Genomic DNA, 22366 nt, shown 5'->3' on the forward strand with positions numbered 1-22366 from the left:
CTGTCAGAAAATGCATTGCTCCTGGTTGAGAACACAGTAAAAGCAACGCAAAGAAAACTTTGGTAAGAAATGCTCTGTGCTATGTGACCCAAATAATCTAAATGACAAATTCTTGGTGAAGGCCTCTGCCTTATCTATTTTAGAATTAGTTCATCAGCAGTGGGTCATTGTCAAGAGAAAATATATGCTTATCTGAATAGAAATAACAAGTTAGCCATTTTCTGGCAGAAAGTATATCATATGGGACTAATGAATTTGACAATAAAATTAGCCTTTCCAATTAGATTATATGGCAAGCCATTTAAGTAAACTAAATAAACTAAATTTGCAGCTTCAAGGTTTTAAAGAACATTTATTGAAGAGGTGAAAAGAGGAGTTAATTCAGTTATTATCTGATAGATAATTAAAATTAATTTTTGTAATAGTTTACTGTAGGATTTTTGGCATAAAACTTAGAAGCTTTTTTTTTAAGGGTAAAGTGGCCACACAAAATTCCCTTCTCATGTCTACTTGTATTGTTTAGAAGGATTCTTGTTATTTTAATAATTTATCAAATTTTATAATATTTCAGTGTTTTGCATGATATATTAGTAGTAATCTCACATGCACACACAGACATAAAAATGTATGTATATCAAACAGTCAATAGTTCAAAACCTAGAATTAATTGCTTTTCCGTGAGCATCCTTCAATCACCCTAGTACCCAACTCTACTCTCATCATAGGTGATGACTTTGTTTTTTTTTTTTTTTTAATTTTTAAAATTTCCTTGCCTGCACCACAGGGCATGTGGGATCTAAGTTTCCTGACAAAGGATTAAATCCATGCCCCTTGCATTGGAAGTACAGAGTCTTAACCACTGGACCACTGGGGAAGTCAGAAAAATCCCCATATTGTTTTAATAATATTTTAAGATTTTTTTCTTTTTGCTTAAGAAATCAAATCTGCATATAAATTCTTCTTTTAGTCTTCCTTTTGACACATTATTCTGTTCCTTGTTTTTCACTTGACATACTTTAAGATATGCTCAATCTTGGTCTATAGAGACATAGAGTCACTACTGATTTTTAAGCTGCACAGTATCCCTTTACATGGTTTAACCCAGATTTAACTGGACTCATTAATAACATTTTTTGTATTCTTTATTTTTATCTTAGAGCTTCATGATCTCAGGAAGTCAAAATAAAAGAGAGAATTTCAATTTATATGCATGTTTTGTTATATATGAAAGGTTGATTAATAAAATACCTTCATATATAATATTGTATTCAGTTCAGTCGCTCAGTCGTGTCCGACTCTTTGTGACCCTATGAATCGCAGCATGCTAGGCCTCCCTGTCCATCACCAACTCCTGGAGTTCACTCAAACTCACATCCATTGAGTTGGTGATGCCATCCAGCCATCTCATCCTCTGCCGTCCCCTTCTCCTCCTGCCCCCAGTCCTTCCCAGCATCAGGGTCTTTTCCAGTGAGTCAACTCATCGCATGAGTAGACACTGTTTCCACTGTTTCCCCATCTATTTTCCATGAAGTGATGGGACCAGATGCCATGATCTTAGTTTTCTGAATGTTGAGCTTTGCCAACTTTTTCACTCTCCTCTTTCGCTTTCATCAAAAGGCTTTTAGTATGAAATTAAAATGAAAGTAGATGAATATGGGGTTAGTAGACAGATTTAAGTGACTAAATGTTTTTGATCCTCTTTTTCTATCACTCCCTCCCCAACAAAAAAACCCTCATGGGCTTTAATAGGAAACAATATATGGAAATAATATCCATTGATTCCTTGGGATCAAGTGACCATGGGCACCATAAATCTACGTTCCTCTCCCAAGTTAAAACTTTTATGGCTTTTCATATTGGCTAAAAAGAAAGTGACAAATGTATGGTTCTGTGTTCTCTGTGTCTTCTGTACTTTCATGAATCTCTTAAAGATACACTTTGTGGTTATAGAGGAAAGAGTTTCATTTAGGTGTAGTTTTTCGAAGGAGGAATTGATGGAGAGTTGGATTCTTTTGCCAAGCACTTCTGGTTTCTTAAACAGAAAGGTATCTTAGGGTGGGTGTCAAATTTTGAATGCTGAATTTTGGCAGGGCTTAACTAAGCAAATCTGTGGGCAGCTTAGGTGGACAGATTGTCTGAAAGAAACCAAGCAAATTTATAAAGGGAATTTAATGAAGATAATATGACAGAGAGGATGAGAGAGTTTAGGCCTTAAGGAGAGAGATATAAAGTAAAATCTGGGGCAAATTTGTGGAAAGTCTGAATCTGTGAAGAGTACCGAAGCCATGGCAGAGCCCCAGAGTTATAGAACACTATGTTGGAAACTTTAGCAACAGATTTTGTGGCTTAGGCTCCCACCCTGGATGTGATTACATTATCCCATATAATTAGGCACCTAATTGTGCTCCTCCACTGGGTCGATACTTTTATAGCACGATATAATTGTGATTTACTTCAGAGCTCTTCATGTGGACCTGCCACCTCTTACATGCCAACAAACCACACTTAACTGTTGAAACTCTTTGCGATGTTTTTCTCATTTGCTCTGACTAGATTTTGAGTAATTTAAAAGATAACTTAATATTGTTTATTGTAAAGAGAATCTAAATATCCAAAATTTTTATGTCTCGTAAATTAGCTCACAAAGGTGTTTAGAAGTAACCTCTACCAATGCTGAAAATGAGGGCATAGGTCAAAGAATGCAATACTTTAATGATCAAGCCATTCATTACAAAAAAGATACCTCTCTGCCCATTGTAATCAATAACTTCATTTCTAGGAATTTATTCTAAGGAAAAAATTATAACATATATATACATATATATATATATATGCAAGTATATACAAAACTACATTGTTTAGAAGAGTAAAAACATAGATAAAATATGAATGGTTAACATAACATGGAATACTATTGAGCCATTAAAATGATAAATAAAAATGTATTAATTGCCATGGGAAAATTTACTATTAAATATTGTTGATAGGAAAATCAAGTTTATGATTCTAATTGCAGTAAGTGACTAAATAAGCATCAATATCCATCTAATTCTATGACAGGAAAAATGTGGAGGAACATATATTAACTATGATTTTTCTTTTCAAAGAGGAACACATTTGCTTTTTCCTTGCAATGAATATGTATTGCTTTTGTTATAAAATTCAAATTATTATAATAAGAGATTTATTTGAAAGAGACAAAAATATCCATATTAGCGAACGGATGCCATAATGGTAAGATCTAAAATTGTGGAATTTCATGAGTAACACAAGGACCAGGATTCAGGTGTACAAAAACAAATATTTATTTTTGTGTGATGCAGTAAAATGTTTAGTTGCTCAGTCATGTCCAACTCTTTGCAACCCAATGGACTGTAATCCACCAGGTTCCTCTGTCCATGGGATTCTCTAGGCAAGAATCCTGGAGTGGGTAACCATTCTCTACTCCAGGGTAAAGAATCCGCCTGCCAATGGAGGTGATATAAGAAATATGAGTTGGATCCCTGGATTGGGAAGAACCCCTGGAGTAGGAAATGGCAACCCCTACTCCGATACTCTTGCCTGGAAAATTCCATGGACAGAGAAGCCTGGTGGGCTACAGTCCATGGGGTCACAAGGAGTCAGACATGACTGAGCAACTGAACATCCATATCCAAGTAAATAGATATAAATACAGACAGATACATAGATATATTTATTTTCCTGGTTGACTCAGTAGGTAAAGAATCCACCTGTAATGCAGGAGACACAGGAGATGTTAGCTGGATCCCTGACTCAGGAAGATCCCCTGCAGGAGGAAATAGCAACCCATGCCAGGATTCTTGCCTGGAGAGTCTCATGGACAGAGGAGTCTGGTGAGGCATAGTCTGTGGGGTCACAAAGAGACACAATTGAGCAAATGGCATGCAGCAAGATGCTAAGAAAATAAAAGAAAACTCTAAAAGTGCACTGGCTCACCTGCTGGAGAAATGAGAGCACATTATAAAGATACAGAGGCTTGCTTAGGTAATGAAGTCCTGCATAGAATATCGGGGACACAAAAAAAACAAGGCTAGGCCCTTTACCTCAGAGTGAACAACTTGCAAGTCTAGACCAAAGAACCCACAGTTGTGGTTTAAATATCTGGAGGTATGCTCAGGGTTGGAGAAAATGAGACTATCCATCAGAACGAGTAAGCAGATAGGCATTGCTAATGGAGGTGAGAGTTAATCTTTATATTCCCTTGATTAAAAAAATTCTATGATAATTTAAGACAAATTTTAAAAGAGAACTAAATATAACAGAAGTAATAGTCACATGGCATCATGCTTGTTTTTTCCCCTTCCTTTTTTCTCTCTCTCAAAAGATATAGCTAAATTTGGGAATTCCCTGGCAATCTAGTGGTTAGGACTCAGTGCTTTCACTGCCAAGGGCCTTGGTTCAATCCCTGGTTGGGAACTAAATCATATAAGCCATGCAGAACAGTAGTAACAAAAAAATGTATAGCTAAATAAATATATTCAATAAAAACATATATATTTATCACATTATAAGGTCAAACACTCTAGAAGGCCATGGCAACCCACTCCAGTGCTCTTGCCTGGAAAATCCCATGGACGGAGGAGCCTGGTAGGCTGCAGTCCGTGGGATTGCTAAGAGTCAGACATGACTGAGCCACTTCACTTTCACTTTTCACTTTCATGCATTGGAGAAGGAAATGGCAACCCACTCCAGTGTTCTTGCCTGGAGAATCCCAGGGACGGGGGAGCCTCCGGGCTTCCGTTTATGGGGTTGCACAGAGTTGGACACCACTGAAGCGACTTAGTGGTAGCAGCAGCAGCAAGGTCAAACAACATAGGTAACATTTTACTTTACTTGATTGTCATCTGAAATACCAATATCTTTTCCTAATTTATCTTTTATTGACTCATGAAATTACACAGTATTCACTTACTCTTCCATTAACTCAAAAATATTTATTGAGCTCCTCAGTTGTGGCAGACCTACTCTACAATTCTAGGTGTGTCAGTCTATAAAGCAAAAATCATCGAGCTAAAAGAACTTACATTTTAGTGGGAGGAGAGAGGGAAACAGAGGTAAATGCCCTTTCATAACTGAAATTAAATGAACTTGGTCATAATTCATTGTTGTATTGATAATTGGCTAAATCATGTTCAGTAATTCACTAGAGGGTGAATGATAGATTTGAGACAGCAGAAGAAAGTGTCAGTGAATTGGATTCAGGTCAAGACAAATTGTACAATTAGGAAGCCCAATCTGAGTGTTTTTGCCTTTTATTGAAATATTTGAAAATTTACTTTCATATATAATATAGCTAGGTGTTACTTTTAATCCAATCTTTTGATATACTTCTAGGTGCTAGGATTATAATATTAATTAGATCTAATTTTGACCTTTATATAATTACAATCAAGTGGGCAAATACAGACCAGTAAGAAGATATTTTCAACACACTGTCTATGAAGTGCTATGATAGGATAGTTTAGAGTATGTTAACGTAGGAAAGACATCATCTAACCTAGGCTCAGTAAGTAAAGATGGGTGCTCAAAGGCAGTGAAATTGTAAACCAAGATTTAAAGGATGATTACCTATTAGTTAAATGAAAAAGGATGCACAGGAGAAGAGTTGTGATCAGGAAGTACAAAAAATACAAGTACTCAGAGACATAGATAAAAAGATAAATTTAAATATCTTGATGGTTAAAGCTTAGAGCTTAAGGAGAATAATTATGAGAAATGAAGGTGAAGAGGTAAATGGATTGAGGGACTTTCCTAAATCTTTCAAAACAGATTAAAAATGTTTTATACTAACACATATATATGGAATTTAGAAAGATGGTAACAATAACCCGGTGTACGAGACAGCAAAAGAGACACTGATGTATAGAACAGTCTTACGGACTCTGTGGGAGAGGGGGAGGGTGGGAAGATTTGGGAGAATGGCATTGAAACATGTAAAATATCATGTAAGAAATGAGTTGCCAGTCCAGGTTCGATGCACGATACTGGATGCTTGGGGCTAGTGCACTGGGACGACCCAGAGGGATGGTATGGGGAGGGAGGAGGGAGGAGGGTTCAGGATGGGGAACACATGTATACCTGTGGCAGATTCATTTTGATATTTGGCAAAACTAATACAATTATGTAAAGTTTAAAAATAAAATAAAATTAGAAAAAAAATGTTTTATATCCCATGGGAAATGGAAAGCTAACCTGTTTTTTTTTTTTGTTTGTTTGTTTCTTTTCTCTTCTTTTCTTTGAAAAGCAGAGAAATGACATGATTGGGTTTAATTTTAGAAACATCACTCGGATGAGCAATGGACAGCAGAGGATTGGAGAGACCATGTAGGAGGCGGTTGCAGTAAACCAAGAGAGAAGTGGTGATGGTGGCCTGAGTTAGCAAAATGGCAGTGATGATGAAGAGAAGTGGGCAGATGTAAAGATCACTTAAAAGAAAGACAAAATTTAAAGATTTTTTAGATATGGGAAGAAAGGAATACAGAACGTATCATTTAAGAAAATGCACCCTCCATTACTTGGAGACAAGGAGATATTTAAACATCAGTGAAAGTGAGACATCTAAAAAAAAAAAAAAGAATGTCATTGTGCCAAAGAAACAAAATACTGGGTCAAGGCCTATTGTATTCATTATTTTCTTTTTTTTTTTTTTTGGTTTGAAATGTTTTCTAATTTCCATTGTAATTTCTTTTTTATCCACTGGGTTATTTAAAAGTGCGTTTTTGAATTTCTAAACTTAACAGGATTTTCTGCTATTTAACAAAAATTTGTTAAGTCCCTGGTACTTATTGATCATGGTACTTATGGATTTTCCAGTGTTAATTGCCTTGATTGGTGTCTTTTTAATTTCTAAATTTATCAGAATTTTCTGCTGTGTCCTAGTTTAGAATACATCCAGTGTAATTTTCAATATTTTGATGTTGCTCCTAATTGTTTTAGGATCTGGTACATGACCAATTTTTAGCAATATTCTTAAGGTACACATTGCTAATTATTCTGTTCAAATTTTCTCTATATTTCATTGCCTTTTTGTTTGATTTTTCCTATCAATTATCAAAGAGGTGTAAAAAATCATCCACATAATGGTAGATTTGTCTAATATCAATTTTGATTGATAGATATTGCAGCTATGCTACTACTGGGCTTCCATGGTGGCTCAGGCGGTAAAGAATCCTCCCGCAATGTCGAAGACCTAGGTTTGATCCCTGGGTTGGGATCCCCTGGTGCAGGGTATGGCAACCCACTCTAGTATTCTTGCCTAGAGAATCCCCATGGACAGAGGAGCCTACGACAGTCTATGGGGTCACAAAGAGTCAGACAAGGCTGAGCGACTAAGCACAACACACGGCATGCTCTTACTGCACACAAATCTAAAATTGAGGTATCTTCCTTGTTGATTGGAACTTGTTCATCATTATGATGTGGCTTTTAATTTAATATCAATATTTCTGCTTAAAAATCTGTCTTGTCTGACACCATTCCAGCTTTTTCTAAATGTAGGTTTTTCATGGCATCTCATTTGCTACACTTTAACTTTTAATTCTTATGTTTTATATCTATCTTTTTCATAATCCAGTTTGGCAATCTGTGACAACTAGAATAGGTAGTACATTTATTTTTAATATATCATTATATGTTAGAATTTAAATCTACTGTTTAATTTGCTTAATCTGCTTGGGATTTCTTGGAGCTTTTAGAATAGGTAGTGATGTCTTTAGTTTCTAAAAATTTCAACTATTTTCTCTTTTTTTATTTATTTTTTTATTTTCTCTTTAAATAATGCCATTATTCAATCCTCATTCTCTTCTTCTTCTGGATTTTTATTAAACCTATGTTTGACTTTCTCACACTAGTCTCTCTTTTACCCTCTATCTGTATTTTTGTCTCAGAATATTTTCTTCTAACTTAGTTTTTAATTCAGTAATTCTCTTCTTACCTATATCTAGACAACTTGTCTAATGAGTTATTTATTTCAATATTTTTATTCTAGAAACTATATTTTGTTTTCAAATCTTTTATGTCACATCTTATAGCTTATAGTTTTACAGTCAGTGTCTTAGTTTTTTAAATGTAGACATATAATTACTGTATAGTCTGGGCTGAAAATTTCCCAAATCCAATTTCTATGCAGATTTGTTCCTCTTGTTTGTTATTTTTTGCTAGTTCCTGCTTACAATGTTTACTTTCCTTGTGTGAATCATCATCACTAACTGTGTATTGTACAATTCATTTGATAAAAATCTTTTCAAAAACAAAATAAATTCGATAATGAAAATACTTTTATCCAAAGAAAATTGGCATTTGTTTCTGCTAGGAGACCATGGACACAGCCCCCAGTACTACTTTTACATGTTTTTAAGGTTTAAAACATCTTTAAACAACATGGGAGATTAAAATATGAGTATAAATCCATGTGGGATATACTATTTCTGATTCATCCTCACCTTAAGTATATAGTCTATTCAGCTGGGTTTCCTGTTCAGCTTCCCACCTAATATGTGCAATGCTTTGATTTCTGTCCCTGCTTCTTTATGAAGCTGACAAAACAAATATTATAATTTTCCTGGATCATCAAATCCTCTTGGGACAAAAGCAGATTTCAAAGCAGCTTTCTTTTCTTAGCCCTCAATTTCCCTTCCATTAGAGCCTAGTAATTTTTTACCGAGTTGCTACTTAAAGAAAAATATTGTTGACTATGTTTGTATCTATATGTATTTTATCTCGCTATTTAAACACCAGAGATTAGGAATATACTTAAAGACCATGGCAAGGAGTAGGGAACAGGAACTTTTTGTGTTTCTGGAAATTTCTTTGTCACAATGAACTTGTGTCAAGACTACTATTCGGCTGATTTGCATGAGTTGTATATAGACAGGATCCATTCTTATTGGTTGCTACTATCATTTGGCATTATTATGATTAAGCATTATCCATATTCAATGGGCTTCCCCTATAGCTCAGTTGGTAAAGAATCTGCCTGCAATGCGGGAGACCTGGGTTTGATCCCTGGGTTGGGAAGATCCCCTGGAGAAGGGAAAGGCTACCCACTCCAGTATTCTGGCCTGGAGAATCCCATGGATTGTATAGTCCGGGGAGTCGCAAAGAGTCGGACATGACTGAGTGACTTTCACTTCACTTCATATTCAATGGGTTGTTAAATATGCTTAATATTACCCATTTTCCCTGCTGTTAAGGAAAAAAAGCTATAATTCCTATACTATAAAGTAATCAATGCCAAGATGTTAGGTAAGAGAGGAAGAAAAACATTAAAATCTTGGTTATGTCAATTTTCCTTCTGTTCCTAAGGACACATCAGAGAGAAGTTAACTGCTCTGTAACCACAAACAGTGGAATAATTGCTATGCTCAAGTCTCACTGTCTCAGAAAGCACTGTGGGGATTTTCACATAGCCTCTAGGATTTTACAGATTTCTATACAAATTAGAAGTTAGCCTTTTACAAAGGGAGATTTTGACTTTTTAAAATGCAACTTATGTCAATATATGTCAATTTTATGTTTTTCATGGTTTTGTTGCATGACTTATTCATTAACAGCAAATAATAGATCCAAAACTGCAAGGAAATTCCCTCACCAGTATTTGGAAAATAATTCCCAACCTTATATGTTCACATAATAATCTGAAGTTTACTAATTGTTTGAATTTGTGAATAGTTCCTTGGAAGAGAATACATACAAGATCAAAAAAAGGAAAACCTGAGAAAAATATAAATGTATGATTAGGTGTATTAAAAATCTCTACCTAAAAGAGAGATATACAAAGAGAATAGTCAAAAAGCTGTTGATCTGAAAGAAAAATAACATTTTACTTGAATTTTGATCTTGTTGCACAAATGGGAATTTCTTTGCAATGGAGATTTGTGAGATATTATAGATCAGAAAGGACTTCCCTTTTGTTTACCACTGGTGCTAGTGGTAAAGAACCTACCTGCCGATGGTTTGATCCCTGGGTTTGATCCCTGGGTTGGGAAGATCCCCTGGAGGAGGGCATGGTGAACCACTCCAGTACTGCATGGAGAATCCCTTGGACAGAGGAGCCTGGCAGGTTACGGTCCATAGGGTTGCAAAGAGTCGATAGGACTGAAGTGACTTAGCATGAGACATGCATACATACATCAGAAAAGCTGTTTTAATTCAGTAAATGATGATTATAATATTATCTGCACATGTTTAGAATTAGATTTCAGAATAACTCCTTTAACAATGGCAACTGCATAAAAATATGATTCTTTTTGGGGGGAAATGCAATACCAGTAGAAAAAATACAAGGACAGAAATGGAAATGTACATAATTTGTTTGAAAACATAATATCATTGATGGGTATAGAATTTTTTAAATAATTGTATTTGTTGTATTTCATAATAAACATACATACTCTCCATAACATACTCTTAATAATAATAATTTATCTATTTGATGATTGGTCTAATGCTTTCAGTATGTAAGCTACATAAACTATGGGAATAAATTGTTTTAAAGTGGATTCATGACAATGTATGGCAAAACCAATACAATATTGTAAAGTTAAAAAAAAGAAGTTATTTTAGCTTTATCAGTTTCCTAAGTCAAAGCTTAGTTACTCTGGAGAGTATATGATGTGAAACTCTAGAAAAATTCTGAATAGACACTAATCTAATTAGCTTTTCTCAAATCATTGCAAAATAATTTAAAAATTTCTGTAAGTAAAATTATTAATGTCAATACTATTTTCCCCTTTTGCAAATAAGTTAATGAAAATGTAAATACACTAAGTTAATTGTTTAAGGTTTCATAGAAAATTGCTGACAAGCTTACTTTAGAACATCTAAAGAATTCCTAGAAGGGAAAAAAGTAAATGAGTATGGTCATGCACATTACCTAACAAATGGATATGTGCAAGGGCATGTACACACATACACTTCTCCCCAGCAAAGTTCTATTCTGGGCACTTGATGTACAATTTAGGAACTGAAGCGGTTCGTGCACGTGTGCTAAGTCACTTCATTCATGTCCTACTCCTTGAGACCCTATGGACTATAACAGCCAGGCTCTTCTGTCCATGGGGTTCTCCAGGCAAGAATACTGGAATGAGTTGTCATTTTCTCCTCCTAGGAGGAGGAATGAACTAATGAACCTAACTAGTGGTTAGTTCCTTTATCCTTTTAGGTTCTTTTGTCTCATATAATAATACATTGACCTGAGACAGATTAGAGCTTTCTTGGTAGCTCTGTGGTAAAGAATCTGCCTGCAATGCAGGAGACCCCGGTTCCATTCCTGGAATGGAAAGATCTCCTGGAGAAGGGTAAGGCTACCCATTTCAGTATTCTTGGTTTTCTTTGGTGGCTCAGATGGTAAAGAATCTGCCTGCAATACAGGAGACTCTGGTTTGATTGTTGGGTTTGGAAGATCCCCTGGAGCAGGGCATGGCAACCTACTCCAGTATTCTTGCCTAGAGAATCCCCATGAACAAAGGAGCCTGGTGGGCTAGACTCCTTGGGGTTTCAAAGAGTCAGACAAGATTGAGTGACTAAGCGACCCAGGAAAACTGATCAACTCACAAAAATGACCAAAGCCCTCACCTTAAATACCATCTTCAACTAAAGATAAAAGAGGATGTTGGGATAAGAGTTTGGGAGTTCAAACAGGAGGAAGGCAATTACCATGGAGATGGACAAGCAAATGAATGATAAACAAATGTTTTCTGAGCCTTGCAGAGACAATAAGACAAGAGAGTGTTCTCTGATCCCTAGGCCTTGTGATAGTTCCTCCCTATCACACCTGTCCCATTATTTTTGTAGATATGACTGGTGGTAGATCTATTCTGGGAAAAGGCCTCTTATTTAAAAATTTTTTAGGCAATTAAGGTAGGTAAAATGAAAGACTGTTTGAGTCTACTATTTCTTAAAAATAAACAGCCTAAATTAATGCTCATGCCAAAGAGATAAATTTTGGGTTGGTAAATTCTGTTACCCTACAAGAATATTTAAATGTTTAAGTCTTCTTCCCAACTTTATTCTCAAATGATTGGCTTTTAAGAATCTATAGCAAATGTTAGCATTTTCATATCTTTTGATTATCTTAAACTATTAATATATGCACAATTTTTCCATCTAACAAAATATTATCTACCTCCAGCTCCTATATTTCCAGAAGGTTCATCTTGCTTATTTTCCAATATCTATTATGGTTTTGTGAGTACTGCATTGTTAGTCATACAAGGGACATTCAGATCCCAGAGCAATACACTTCCATCAGTGTAACACTTCAGAAAAATCTTTGTATACCTATTTCTTTTAGACATTGAGATATCTCTAAGATAGGAATATTAATAAATATTTATTAAACATAGTATGTCAATGATAATGTAAAAAACTAACCCATTGTTTTAATAGTGAACATTTTCAGTTCAGTTCAGTTCAGTCACTCAATCATGTCTGACTCTTTGTGACCCCATGAACTGCAGCACGCCAGGCCTTCCTGTCCATCACCAACTCCCGGAGTCCACCCAAACCCATTTCCATTGAGTCAGTGATGCCATCCAACCATCTCATCCTCTGTCATCCCCCTCTCCTCCTGCCCTCAATCTTTCCCAGCATCGCGGTCTTTTCAAATGAGTCAGCTCTTTGCATCTGGTAGCCAAAGTACTGGAGTTTCAGCTTCAATATCAGTCCTACCAATGAACACCCAGGACTGATCTCCTTTAGGATAGACTGGTTGAACATTTTAGGATAGCATAAAAGTAATCCCCCAGACAGCTCCCAGGCATAAAAACAGCTGAATTGAGCTTCTCACTCTAAAATAGGTGGAAAACCTCAACCCCTTTCAAATCCTTACCCAGGGGAAGTTTGGGGGAAATGATGGCTATTAAAATCAATGGTCATACTTGTTTTCAGATCCCAGCTATTTAAAGATAAAACCTTCTCCAAACTGAATACATTAGTACTTTAACTTCAGACAAATTTTCTTTGTTTTTTAGAGTTAAGTGAAGATCAGGGACAATCTCACTGACATATATTTTGAGACTTCTTGGGAGGTTAAATATGCATGGCATTGACTATTGAAAGTCTGGGGCTTCCCAGGTGGCGCAGTGGTAAAGAATCCACCTGCTAATGCAGGAGATGCTGGTTCAATCCCTGGATTGGGGAAAATCCCCCAGGGAAGGAAATGGCAACCCACTCCAATATTCTTGACTAGAAAATCCCATGGACAGAGGAGCCAGGTGGGCTACAGTTCATGGGGTCACAAAAAGTCAGACATGACTGAGCATGAACACACACACTTTGAGTCTAAAGAAAAATCCAGAATGAATGTTTGGTATAAGAATAAATAGGAATCAAAGACAAGCTTTTACCTTAAAAAAAAAAATGGAGATGGGATGAATCATGCCTCAACTAATTCAATGTAATTTTTTTTGCCAGGCCGTGACAGTCACAGGATGGATTTATATCCTTGCTTTCGGTGGAAAGAATAACTAGAGATTGAGTTAAATTTGAAAAGCCTTTCCTACAGTGCATAAATCATGGGCATCCTGACAGTCCATATGTAACACCATTAAACAGCCTCTGTAGCTATAAAATCTAAGTATTTTCCTCAGGGCATAAAAGTGGAATTCCACTTTAGCAGTTACAGTGGTCAGAAAAAAAAGAAAAAAAAAATCACTGCTTCCTACATTCTCTGAACCTTGATGAATCCTTACTGATATAATTCTCAAGCAAAGCTTTTCTCTAATGATTGCTTTTAGTTGTATGTTTTCAATGGATCCTGAAGCCAGAAAACACAGAAGTGTGTTTTTGTGTTGAGCCCATGTAGAGTAGAAAGGTGAGTTCCAAGGGCAACATTTACAAAGAACAAAGTGTGACTGGCACTCCTTAGATGATAGCATGGTAATCTCTGTGCTGCTGGGTCCAGGTTCTGTGAATGTTTTATGCATTTCTCAGGCTGCCTCTTCCCCTGGTTTTAGGGAAGGAAACTTTGGTAGAAGGGCAGGAAGAAGCACCAGCAGTGTGCTGAAACCACCTCATACTAGCTGCAGGAACATTGAAATCCTCATTAACTTTTCCAGTAGGTTGTTCATTCTTGGCATTTTGAAATCAATGACATTGGAAATATTTACAACATGGAAATTGGCAAACACTACAAATTGGGGATTTATTTTGCAGAGGGAAAACCTGACGATCAGCACACCACTGAACCAGAAGATTTCTCCCCATCTCGGTCTCTCTGTACAGGCACTGTCTCTAGGGAAGATGATTCTCCTCTGTGCCTCCAGCTCTGGGTGGAGAACTTTCCAGTGAGGTCCTATTTCCCACCAGGTATGCCGAATTATTTCCACCGTCTAGTTGAAGGCTCTTGCTCCTTTGTTCCCTCCATTCTTAGAAGTAAGAGGTAGAAATTTCTTGTGATTGTTCAACATCTGGGTAGCCTCAGAATCCCCTGCTTAGTTGTTCAGCTCTTCAATTACCAATATATTCAGTCTTCTGTATTAATGTCTCTCTTCTTTAACTACCTGGAATGACTTCTGTTTTCTGCTGAGCTATCGTAATCATTTCATGTTTCTTCTTTTTAATCCCCACATGCATTCAGACAGAAGGACAGTTTATTTTATTGAGTTTTTAATTTTTTTGGCTGCATTATGGATGCTTAATATCTAGGGAAAATTCTCCTAACAGTTGTATTGCTTCAAATTCATGTGAGTGGGGCAATTTTAAAGCTGAGTTAGCTGGTGTGCTGCAGCACATGTGGTCACAAAAAGTAGGACTCAACTTAGCAACTGAGCAACAGCAAGCTGATCATTGCCTATGTAGGTCAGTGAATATTTGGACCTTGTAACACAGATTTTGTGACGTCCATTTATCTATTTAATAAGATTTTGTTGTTTGAACCATATACCAGGAACTATATCAGTTCTATGGAAGAAAGCAGAATAGGAAAGGATTCCTTCCATCATCTCTATTTTTTTATTAGGTTTGATGATTTCCTAATATTATTGTATTTGGTAAAATTACAGTGAAATTGAAACTTTGCCCATTACTCCATCATTAGATATGAGTCACATGAGGGAAGCAAACATCTTTTTTATTCACTGTGGTATTCACGTATTTTAGCATAGAGTATGTATCCAATATGGAATTAAACTAACTCCTATTCATTCTTTACGTTTCAGCAGAAATGTTACCTCCTCTATAAGAAGTTCCTGATGTCGCTAACTGAAGAGAAATTAAAGAATAGTAAAATACTTTCCACCATCATTGGAACTGCAGTTACTATTTTAAAATATTTGTTTAAAGATTTCACACTCTGATTGACCATTCATGGAGAATATGTGGAACATACAAATGGGGTTCAATATATTAATAGAGGAATAAATGAATCAGTCTGGTCTGGTTATATAGGCAGGAACAATTGTGACTCCTGATAAAGACTAAAGTTGTAGTAAAACTTAACAAAGAACAGTACATACAGTAGTATACTCACCTGTCTAAACGCAGATTGACAAGACAAGTTGTGACAGTATTGATTCTTGTTGAAACTCAAGGGCCTGGAGCAACGTACTTTGGCAAAATGCCTGATCTTCATAGATGGGTCTAGTTTCAATTCTCTGCTCTTTTTAATTTTACCTTTCCCATGACAGTTCACCAGGCTATTTCAGAAGTGCCTTCAGAGATGAATGTGTATTTAATCATCTGCCATCTGTTTGGCAAATATTAAGTAGCTTCTACATACCTTCTCAATACTTGGGATAAGCAGACAAATAAAACCCAACTTATACTTTCAAGAAGCTCAGAGTCTGTTAGAATCATTAGCACCAAGCAAAAGGCATTTCTGTGCTATATGGTGACATGCCAAAGAGTCTTTGCTTGGCGTAGGGAAAAAAATTGCTTGTAGAAGTTCGTGATCAGTATAACTCCTAAAGAGAATTGTGATGTCTTACTCTTGTGGGGCCACCAAAGCTGCATTGTGAGTTTACACATAATTGAACCCTGAACATCATAGTTATTGTGAGAAGGCACCATTGACTCCCTTGGCTCCATCTTATACTTAGAGAAAAGTTCTGTTCCACAGCTGAAAAGAAAGCTACATGTCCTGCTTCACATGCATCGTCTTCCTACATGCCTATATGTATTTCATTTTTAGCAGCAATGTAGGTATTTTGAGGGGAAAAAATGATATACCCTGCTTTCAAATTCTATTTTCTATGCAGTTAGACTAAAGTTTTCATTGTGTTTGGAAGAACAAATCAAACAGAAAAGTTTTTAAAAAAATAATATGGCACTAATTATGCAAGTGGAAAAGTGATTGATTATAATGCATATTATGTAAAACTTTATCAAAAAGGTGTAAGCTAGAAATGACTTAGGTGGAGGAGATGACAAAATTTCTACTTTTCTTACTTTTGAGCAGAAAGAGGAGTGTTCTCTTCCAGAAGGCTTAGCACAAAAATCAAATACAGAAAGACTAAGCTAGTTCCCTGAATCAGTTAGCTAATGTTACATAACAAACACTCACAACTCTTCAGCTAAATAAACAAAACATTTATTTAGCTAAAGCACGTCACATAATCAGGTCAAACAGTAAAGAATCTGCCTACAGTGCAGGATACCTGGGTTCAATCCTTGGGTTGGGAAGATCCCCTGGAGAAGGCCATGGCAACCCACTTCATTATTCTTGCCTGGGAAATCCCATGGACAGAAGAACCTGTCCATGGGGTCACAAAGACTTGGACACAACTGAGCGACTAACGCTGTCACATAATCAGGACCTGTGTCAGAGCTGGGGAGATTATAAGTTTATATGACAAAAGTCTGGGACACAGAAAGGGGTGAATTGGGGGTGGGGGCATTAACGTAATTGTTCTACCACACCCCTTCTCCTTGAAACTTGCCATTTGAAGAATCTGTTGAAAGGTCCGGGAGTAAAAGTGTTTTGATAAAAATAAAATTAGTGGCAAGAACCACTAAAGATGATGGCCTTTTTACTATTGAATAGAAATTCTTATATTTTTATATTAATATTTAATTAAGAGCCCCATATGAGTTAGCTATGATATTAAGGAGTTGAAATATAGTGACAACTAAGACATATTCTTATGCTTAGTGTAAACTTGTTGGGAAATTTCAACATGAGCATTTTCATACACAATTGTGTACTCAGGACCTCCCTGGTGTTCCAGTGGCTAAGATTCTATGATCCCAATTCAGGGGACTGGGTGTGATTCCTGGTAGGAGAGTTAAGTCCCACATGTGGCAACTAAGAGTTGCATTGCTGCAACTAAGACCTGGCACAGCCAAATAAATAAATAAAAATAAATATTAAAAAGGTAAACCTTTGTTTGATTTAAAATAAATAAATAAATAAACGTGTCCTCAATTCAGTCCTGAAGAGAGGATGCTGAGCTCAGAAATCTTGTCAAGGAAGTTTTTAAAACTATATATATAGTTCATAGTTTTAAAAACTATTTTATATATGTATATATATATATACATATACATATATATGCAATACCATCAATGATTTTTGATAAAACAAAGTTGGAATCAAAACCTAACCCAAGTTTGGACTTGGCATTTATGAGAACCTGTGGTAAATATAGTACGGTCCTAAGGCTTTATGGGATGATTCTTGTGGCTTCATTCTCTGGTGAATAATCAATAGCTTCTGATTCTAGGTGATATAAATTATTATGATAATGTCTGGGCTGCATTTTAATACAGTTTGAAAGGTTGGATGACATAAAATTCTTCAATATTCCCCAAAGGAGTCATTTCAACACAGCGTGCACCCCTGGTCCAAGCAGAAGCTGTGTTTAATAGTTTACCAGTACTGCTGGAGAATGGATTTATACTGCTTACTCTCACTGAGCACTTTGACAGAACCCCATCTTTATCACCAGAAGATATGTTGGACGGCAGTAAACAATAAAGGATAAACAGGCCCTCAACTAAAACTTTCAGTGATGCATAGATGACTGTGGGCTAATCCCGCCCTAAATCAATATTGTATGGTTCTGTAAGAACTCAAAAGAACCAAAAAGGAACAGAAATAGCACACTGATTTATATCTCCTTCCTTTTCTCTACTCATGGCATTCACGACGGTGGCAATGTTCCAGAACATCTCTTGCTGCTTTGATAACTCCTAAGTTAAGGAAGACAGAGCATTATGGGGCTGCTTTGGAGAACGATATTTTATATTCCTTTGGAGAAAAATGCATAGACTCTTTAAAAAGCCAGTTTTAGCATGTGTTAATGGCTGCACATCTGGGAATGTCAGTACCAGCTTTAGTAGGATTTCTTTCTATTCCTGTTCTGCCACATGGAAATGTGAGATCTGAAATATTATTTCATTAGCCTGCATGCTTTTTTAGATCTGTGTTCTGAATAAGCATTTGCTTCGTCTGTAAGACTAACCATGTCTTTTCCACGGGGGAAAGTCATTAGGAATTCAGTACGCTGGAAACAAGCAGAGAGGTATTCTATCACAGGACAATTTGGTAATCCTGGAAATGGGAACTTCTAGGTGGACATGGACTTTGCACTTTTACTAATGGGAATTTATGTACCAGAGACAGAATGACTTTCACACTATGCAGAGACAACAATTTTATCCCCTTGACAGCCCAATTGCGTCTCATATTTCAAACCAACTTTCAATTATGAGAGTTAATGAAAGAGAAAGATAATGAATATAGGAAGAACACATGGAAGATTTAAAATTTCTTATCTGTCAAAAAACTTACATTAGACATTGGTTTAAATATCTTTACCTGTACAGTGCTTGCAGTTTATTAATCAACTTGACAAATACTTTTTTCTCCGTGCACATTGATCCTATGGCTATATCAAATAGGAGTGAATGTTTTCTAATTTTCTTGACTTTTCTTTTTTTACTGAGTCAGACACATGAATCAGTGTTTTATATATGTTCACTCATCTCATTCTCATATCAACCGTATGAATTAGATACTATATTTATCCCATTTGACAGTGAGGAAATCAGGTGTAAATAAATAATTTGTATAGTATTCCATGGATAGTATGATAGGGGAAGTATTCAAAACTGGATTTGAATTTGAATGCATTTAACCACATTTAGCCACTACACAATACTCCCTTTTTAGAACAGTGTTTTCCAATGGGCCATGTTCACCAGAATCACCAGAGATTCTGAAAAGAGAGGTCCAATTCTCTTAGACACCTCAGACTTGTAGGTGAGTCTTTAGATGTGCACACTGAGCATTAGGCTCACATCACTGAAAGGACCCTCTGGGCCTCCTTTATTCATACTCCTCTCTGTAGGGTGAGAATTTCTTAGAGTCAAAGATGCATACTCCAGCAGAGCTGGTGCCCCCGTCTTTCAGATCACATTCTGTGTCCTCATAATTCCTAAATTCCCTGGACAAACAGTTCTGAATGGGCTTCCAGGGCATGCATGGGCCTCTGCCCAAGGCTCTTCTCTTGACAGCATCCTGTGTAATCACTGCACACATCCTCGGGTACAGGGTGACCAAAGGGTTGCTACTTGCAGGGAATGTGGACAGGGCTTGGATGCACAGTGCAGGCTGTTTATACATGCTTGTCAGCTTGGGCTGCCAAAGCCAAATACCATACACTGGGTAGCTTAACCAAAAGAAATTTATTTCCTTACAGTTCTAGAGGCTAGAAGTCTAGGATCTAAGTTCTGACCAATTTGAAACTTCCCTGTCCAGTGGTTAAGACTCCATGCTTCCACAGCAGGGGGCATGGGTTCCATCTCTGGTCAGGGAACCAAAATCCCACATGCTGCACAGCGCGGCCAAAAATAAAAGAACTCTCTTCCTGGCTTATAAATGGCTAGTTTCTCCCTATGTCTTCATATGGCCTTTCCTCAATATGTGTGTGTGTGTGTGTGTGTCTGTATGTGTGTACACGCATGCATGTGGGAGTGGTGGAAAGAGACAGAGAGAGAGAGATAGCTCTTCTTATAAGGATACTAATCCTATGGGATCAGAGCCTACCTTACAACTTCATTTAGTTTTAAGTACTCCCTTACTTCCAATATTATCACACTGGGAGTTTAGAGTTTCAACATATGAAGTTAAAAGGAGGGATGCAAATATTTAGTCCTTAACAATACATGTGTCTGTGAGAATTTTCACAGTTAGGGATGGAGTACAGGTGATAGGAAATAGGGGGAAAATTTGGGGAAGTTGAATCTATCAGCACCTTCCTGTTTTGGTGTGGAACTTCATAGAATCCAGCAAGTCTAAATTTGAGTCAGTTCTTTGAGTTGGTAAGAAGTTAGTAAAACTAAATTACTTTTTGTTTATCAGCTTGTTAGCTTTATTTGTAACTTCAGAAAATTAAGCCTAAGGTGTGTAGGCCCCTTTACAAGCACTAGAGATAGATGTACTTCTTCCTCTACTCCTGTCATGGAGAACATACAGGATGACTTGCTCTCTGTCTCCACTCCATGTCATCTGAGGGAGTGGAAGAATTGGTCTGTCTAATCAACAGGGATTTGTGCAGTGATGGGAATGTGAATAGTGGTTAAAATACTCTAAAAGGAATTCTTTACTATGTCCCTTCATTCCTCGCTTTCCTTTATCTCTATTTTTTCACATTTCTCGCCTTGCTTTCTTTAACCTCCGAGAACATCAGAAGCATTTATTGTATGGCTTTTGGGATACTTGGTGTTAGTTTGGTTATCATTCAATCACATATAGCTATGTGTACCTCTTTTTTGATATACTAGATAATCTTGCCTAATTTTTTAAAGTCTATTCAAGGTGGTGCTAGTGGTAAAGTATCCACCTATCAAATAAGACATGCAAGAGACTCAAGTCTGATCCCTGGGTCAGGAAGATCCCCTGGAATAGGAAGTGGCAACCCATTCCAGTATTTTTTGCCTGCAAAATCCCATGGGCAGAGGAGCCTGGCAGGCTACAGTCCATGGGGTCGCAAAGAGTCGTAAACTATTCCTGAGCACAACTACTGGGAGTGAAATAATTGGCACCTTTTTATGGCCATGTGGATGTACATGTTTTGTACTATTTATTTAAGAATAATATTAACTTATTCCTATTGAAAGTGAAAGTGTTAGTCACTCAGTTGTGTCTGACTCTTTGCGACTCCATGGCCCATAACCCGCCTAGGCTACTCTATCTGTGGAATTCTTCAGGCAAGAATACTGGAGTGGGTTGCCATGTCCTTCTCCAGGAGATCTTTACAACCTAGGGATCGAACCCTCATCTCCTGTGTCTCCTGCATTGCAAGCAAATTCTTTACCCACTGATCCTCCAGGGTATCCCTTTTAGGTAGGAGATAATTTGGATAACCAGACTGTGAAATAAGAAGATTGGTTACATAGAATGATGCTTTGGACTCAAGAACTGATTTCTAAAATGATAGCAAGTTTTTATTGAGCCTATTGCTATACACTAGGCATTCTGTTAAACACGTCACATACATGATTTGATTAATCCTTTTAAAACCCTATGCTGCTGCTACTGGGTCACTTCAGTCGTGTCCGACTCTGCGACCCCAGAGATGGCAGCCCACCAGGCTCCCTTGTCCCTGGGATTCTCCAGGCAAGAACATTGGAGTGGGTTGCCATTTCCTTCTCCAATGCATGAAAGTGAAAAGTGAAAGTGAAGTCGCTCAGTCCTGTCCGACCCTCAGCGACCCCATGGACTGCAGCCTTCCAGGCTCCTCCATCCATGGGATTTTCCAGGCAAGAATACTGGAGTGGGGTGCCATTGCCTTCTTCAAATCCTATGAGGTAAGCATAATTATTACCCTATATTATTAGTAAGAAACTAGGGCATAGAAAGTTGAAACAATTTTACCAAGGACATTTAACAATGACAAGCTGAGCAATGGTTTGGTTAATATTTTTCTTTGTACATACTCATTTTTATGCAGATATGCATATTTTGGAGGGAAGTTCTTTATCACTAACTTTAATTGGAAAAGCAATATATTGTCATCAACAAAAGACAGAGAATAAAGACTGTGAAAATAAATCACGTTAATAAATTCTAGGTAGACATGCTTACCTGTAAGAACTCTGGATCTGAGGTTAGCTCCCTTTTCCAGGGGATCTTCTCTACCCAAGGATCAAACCCGGGTCTCCTGCATTGCAGGCATATTCTTTACTGTCTGAGCCACCAAGGAAGCCCCTTCTCTTTGTTAAAAGGGGGATTAATAAGTGTTAAGGAGATGTTAAAAAGGCAGAGGGTTTAGAACCTACTGGTACTTTCCCTTTGAGTTAATTAGGAGCTAATAAAACTTAAAAAGAGAAAACTCTTTCAGCAAGGAAGTCAATGATATCTAAAGCCATTTTTGGATACTTCCTGCAATCACTATGATGTCAT

This window comes from Bos indicus, chromosome 14 (genome assembly GCF_029378745.1).
Source record: "Bos indicus isolate NIAB-ARS_2022 breed Sahiwal x Tharparkar chromosome 14, NIAB-ARS_B.indTharparkar_mat_pri_1.0, whole genome shotgun sequence".
In the NCBI taxonomy this organism is placed as follows: Eukaryota; Metazoa; Chordata; class Mammalia; order Artiodactyla; family Bovidae; genus Bos; species Bos indicus.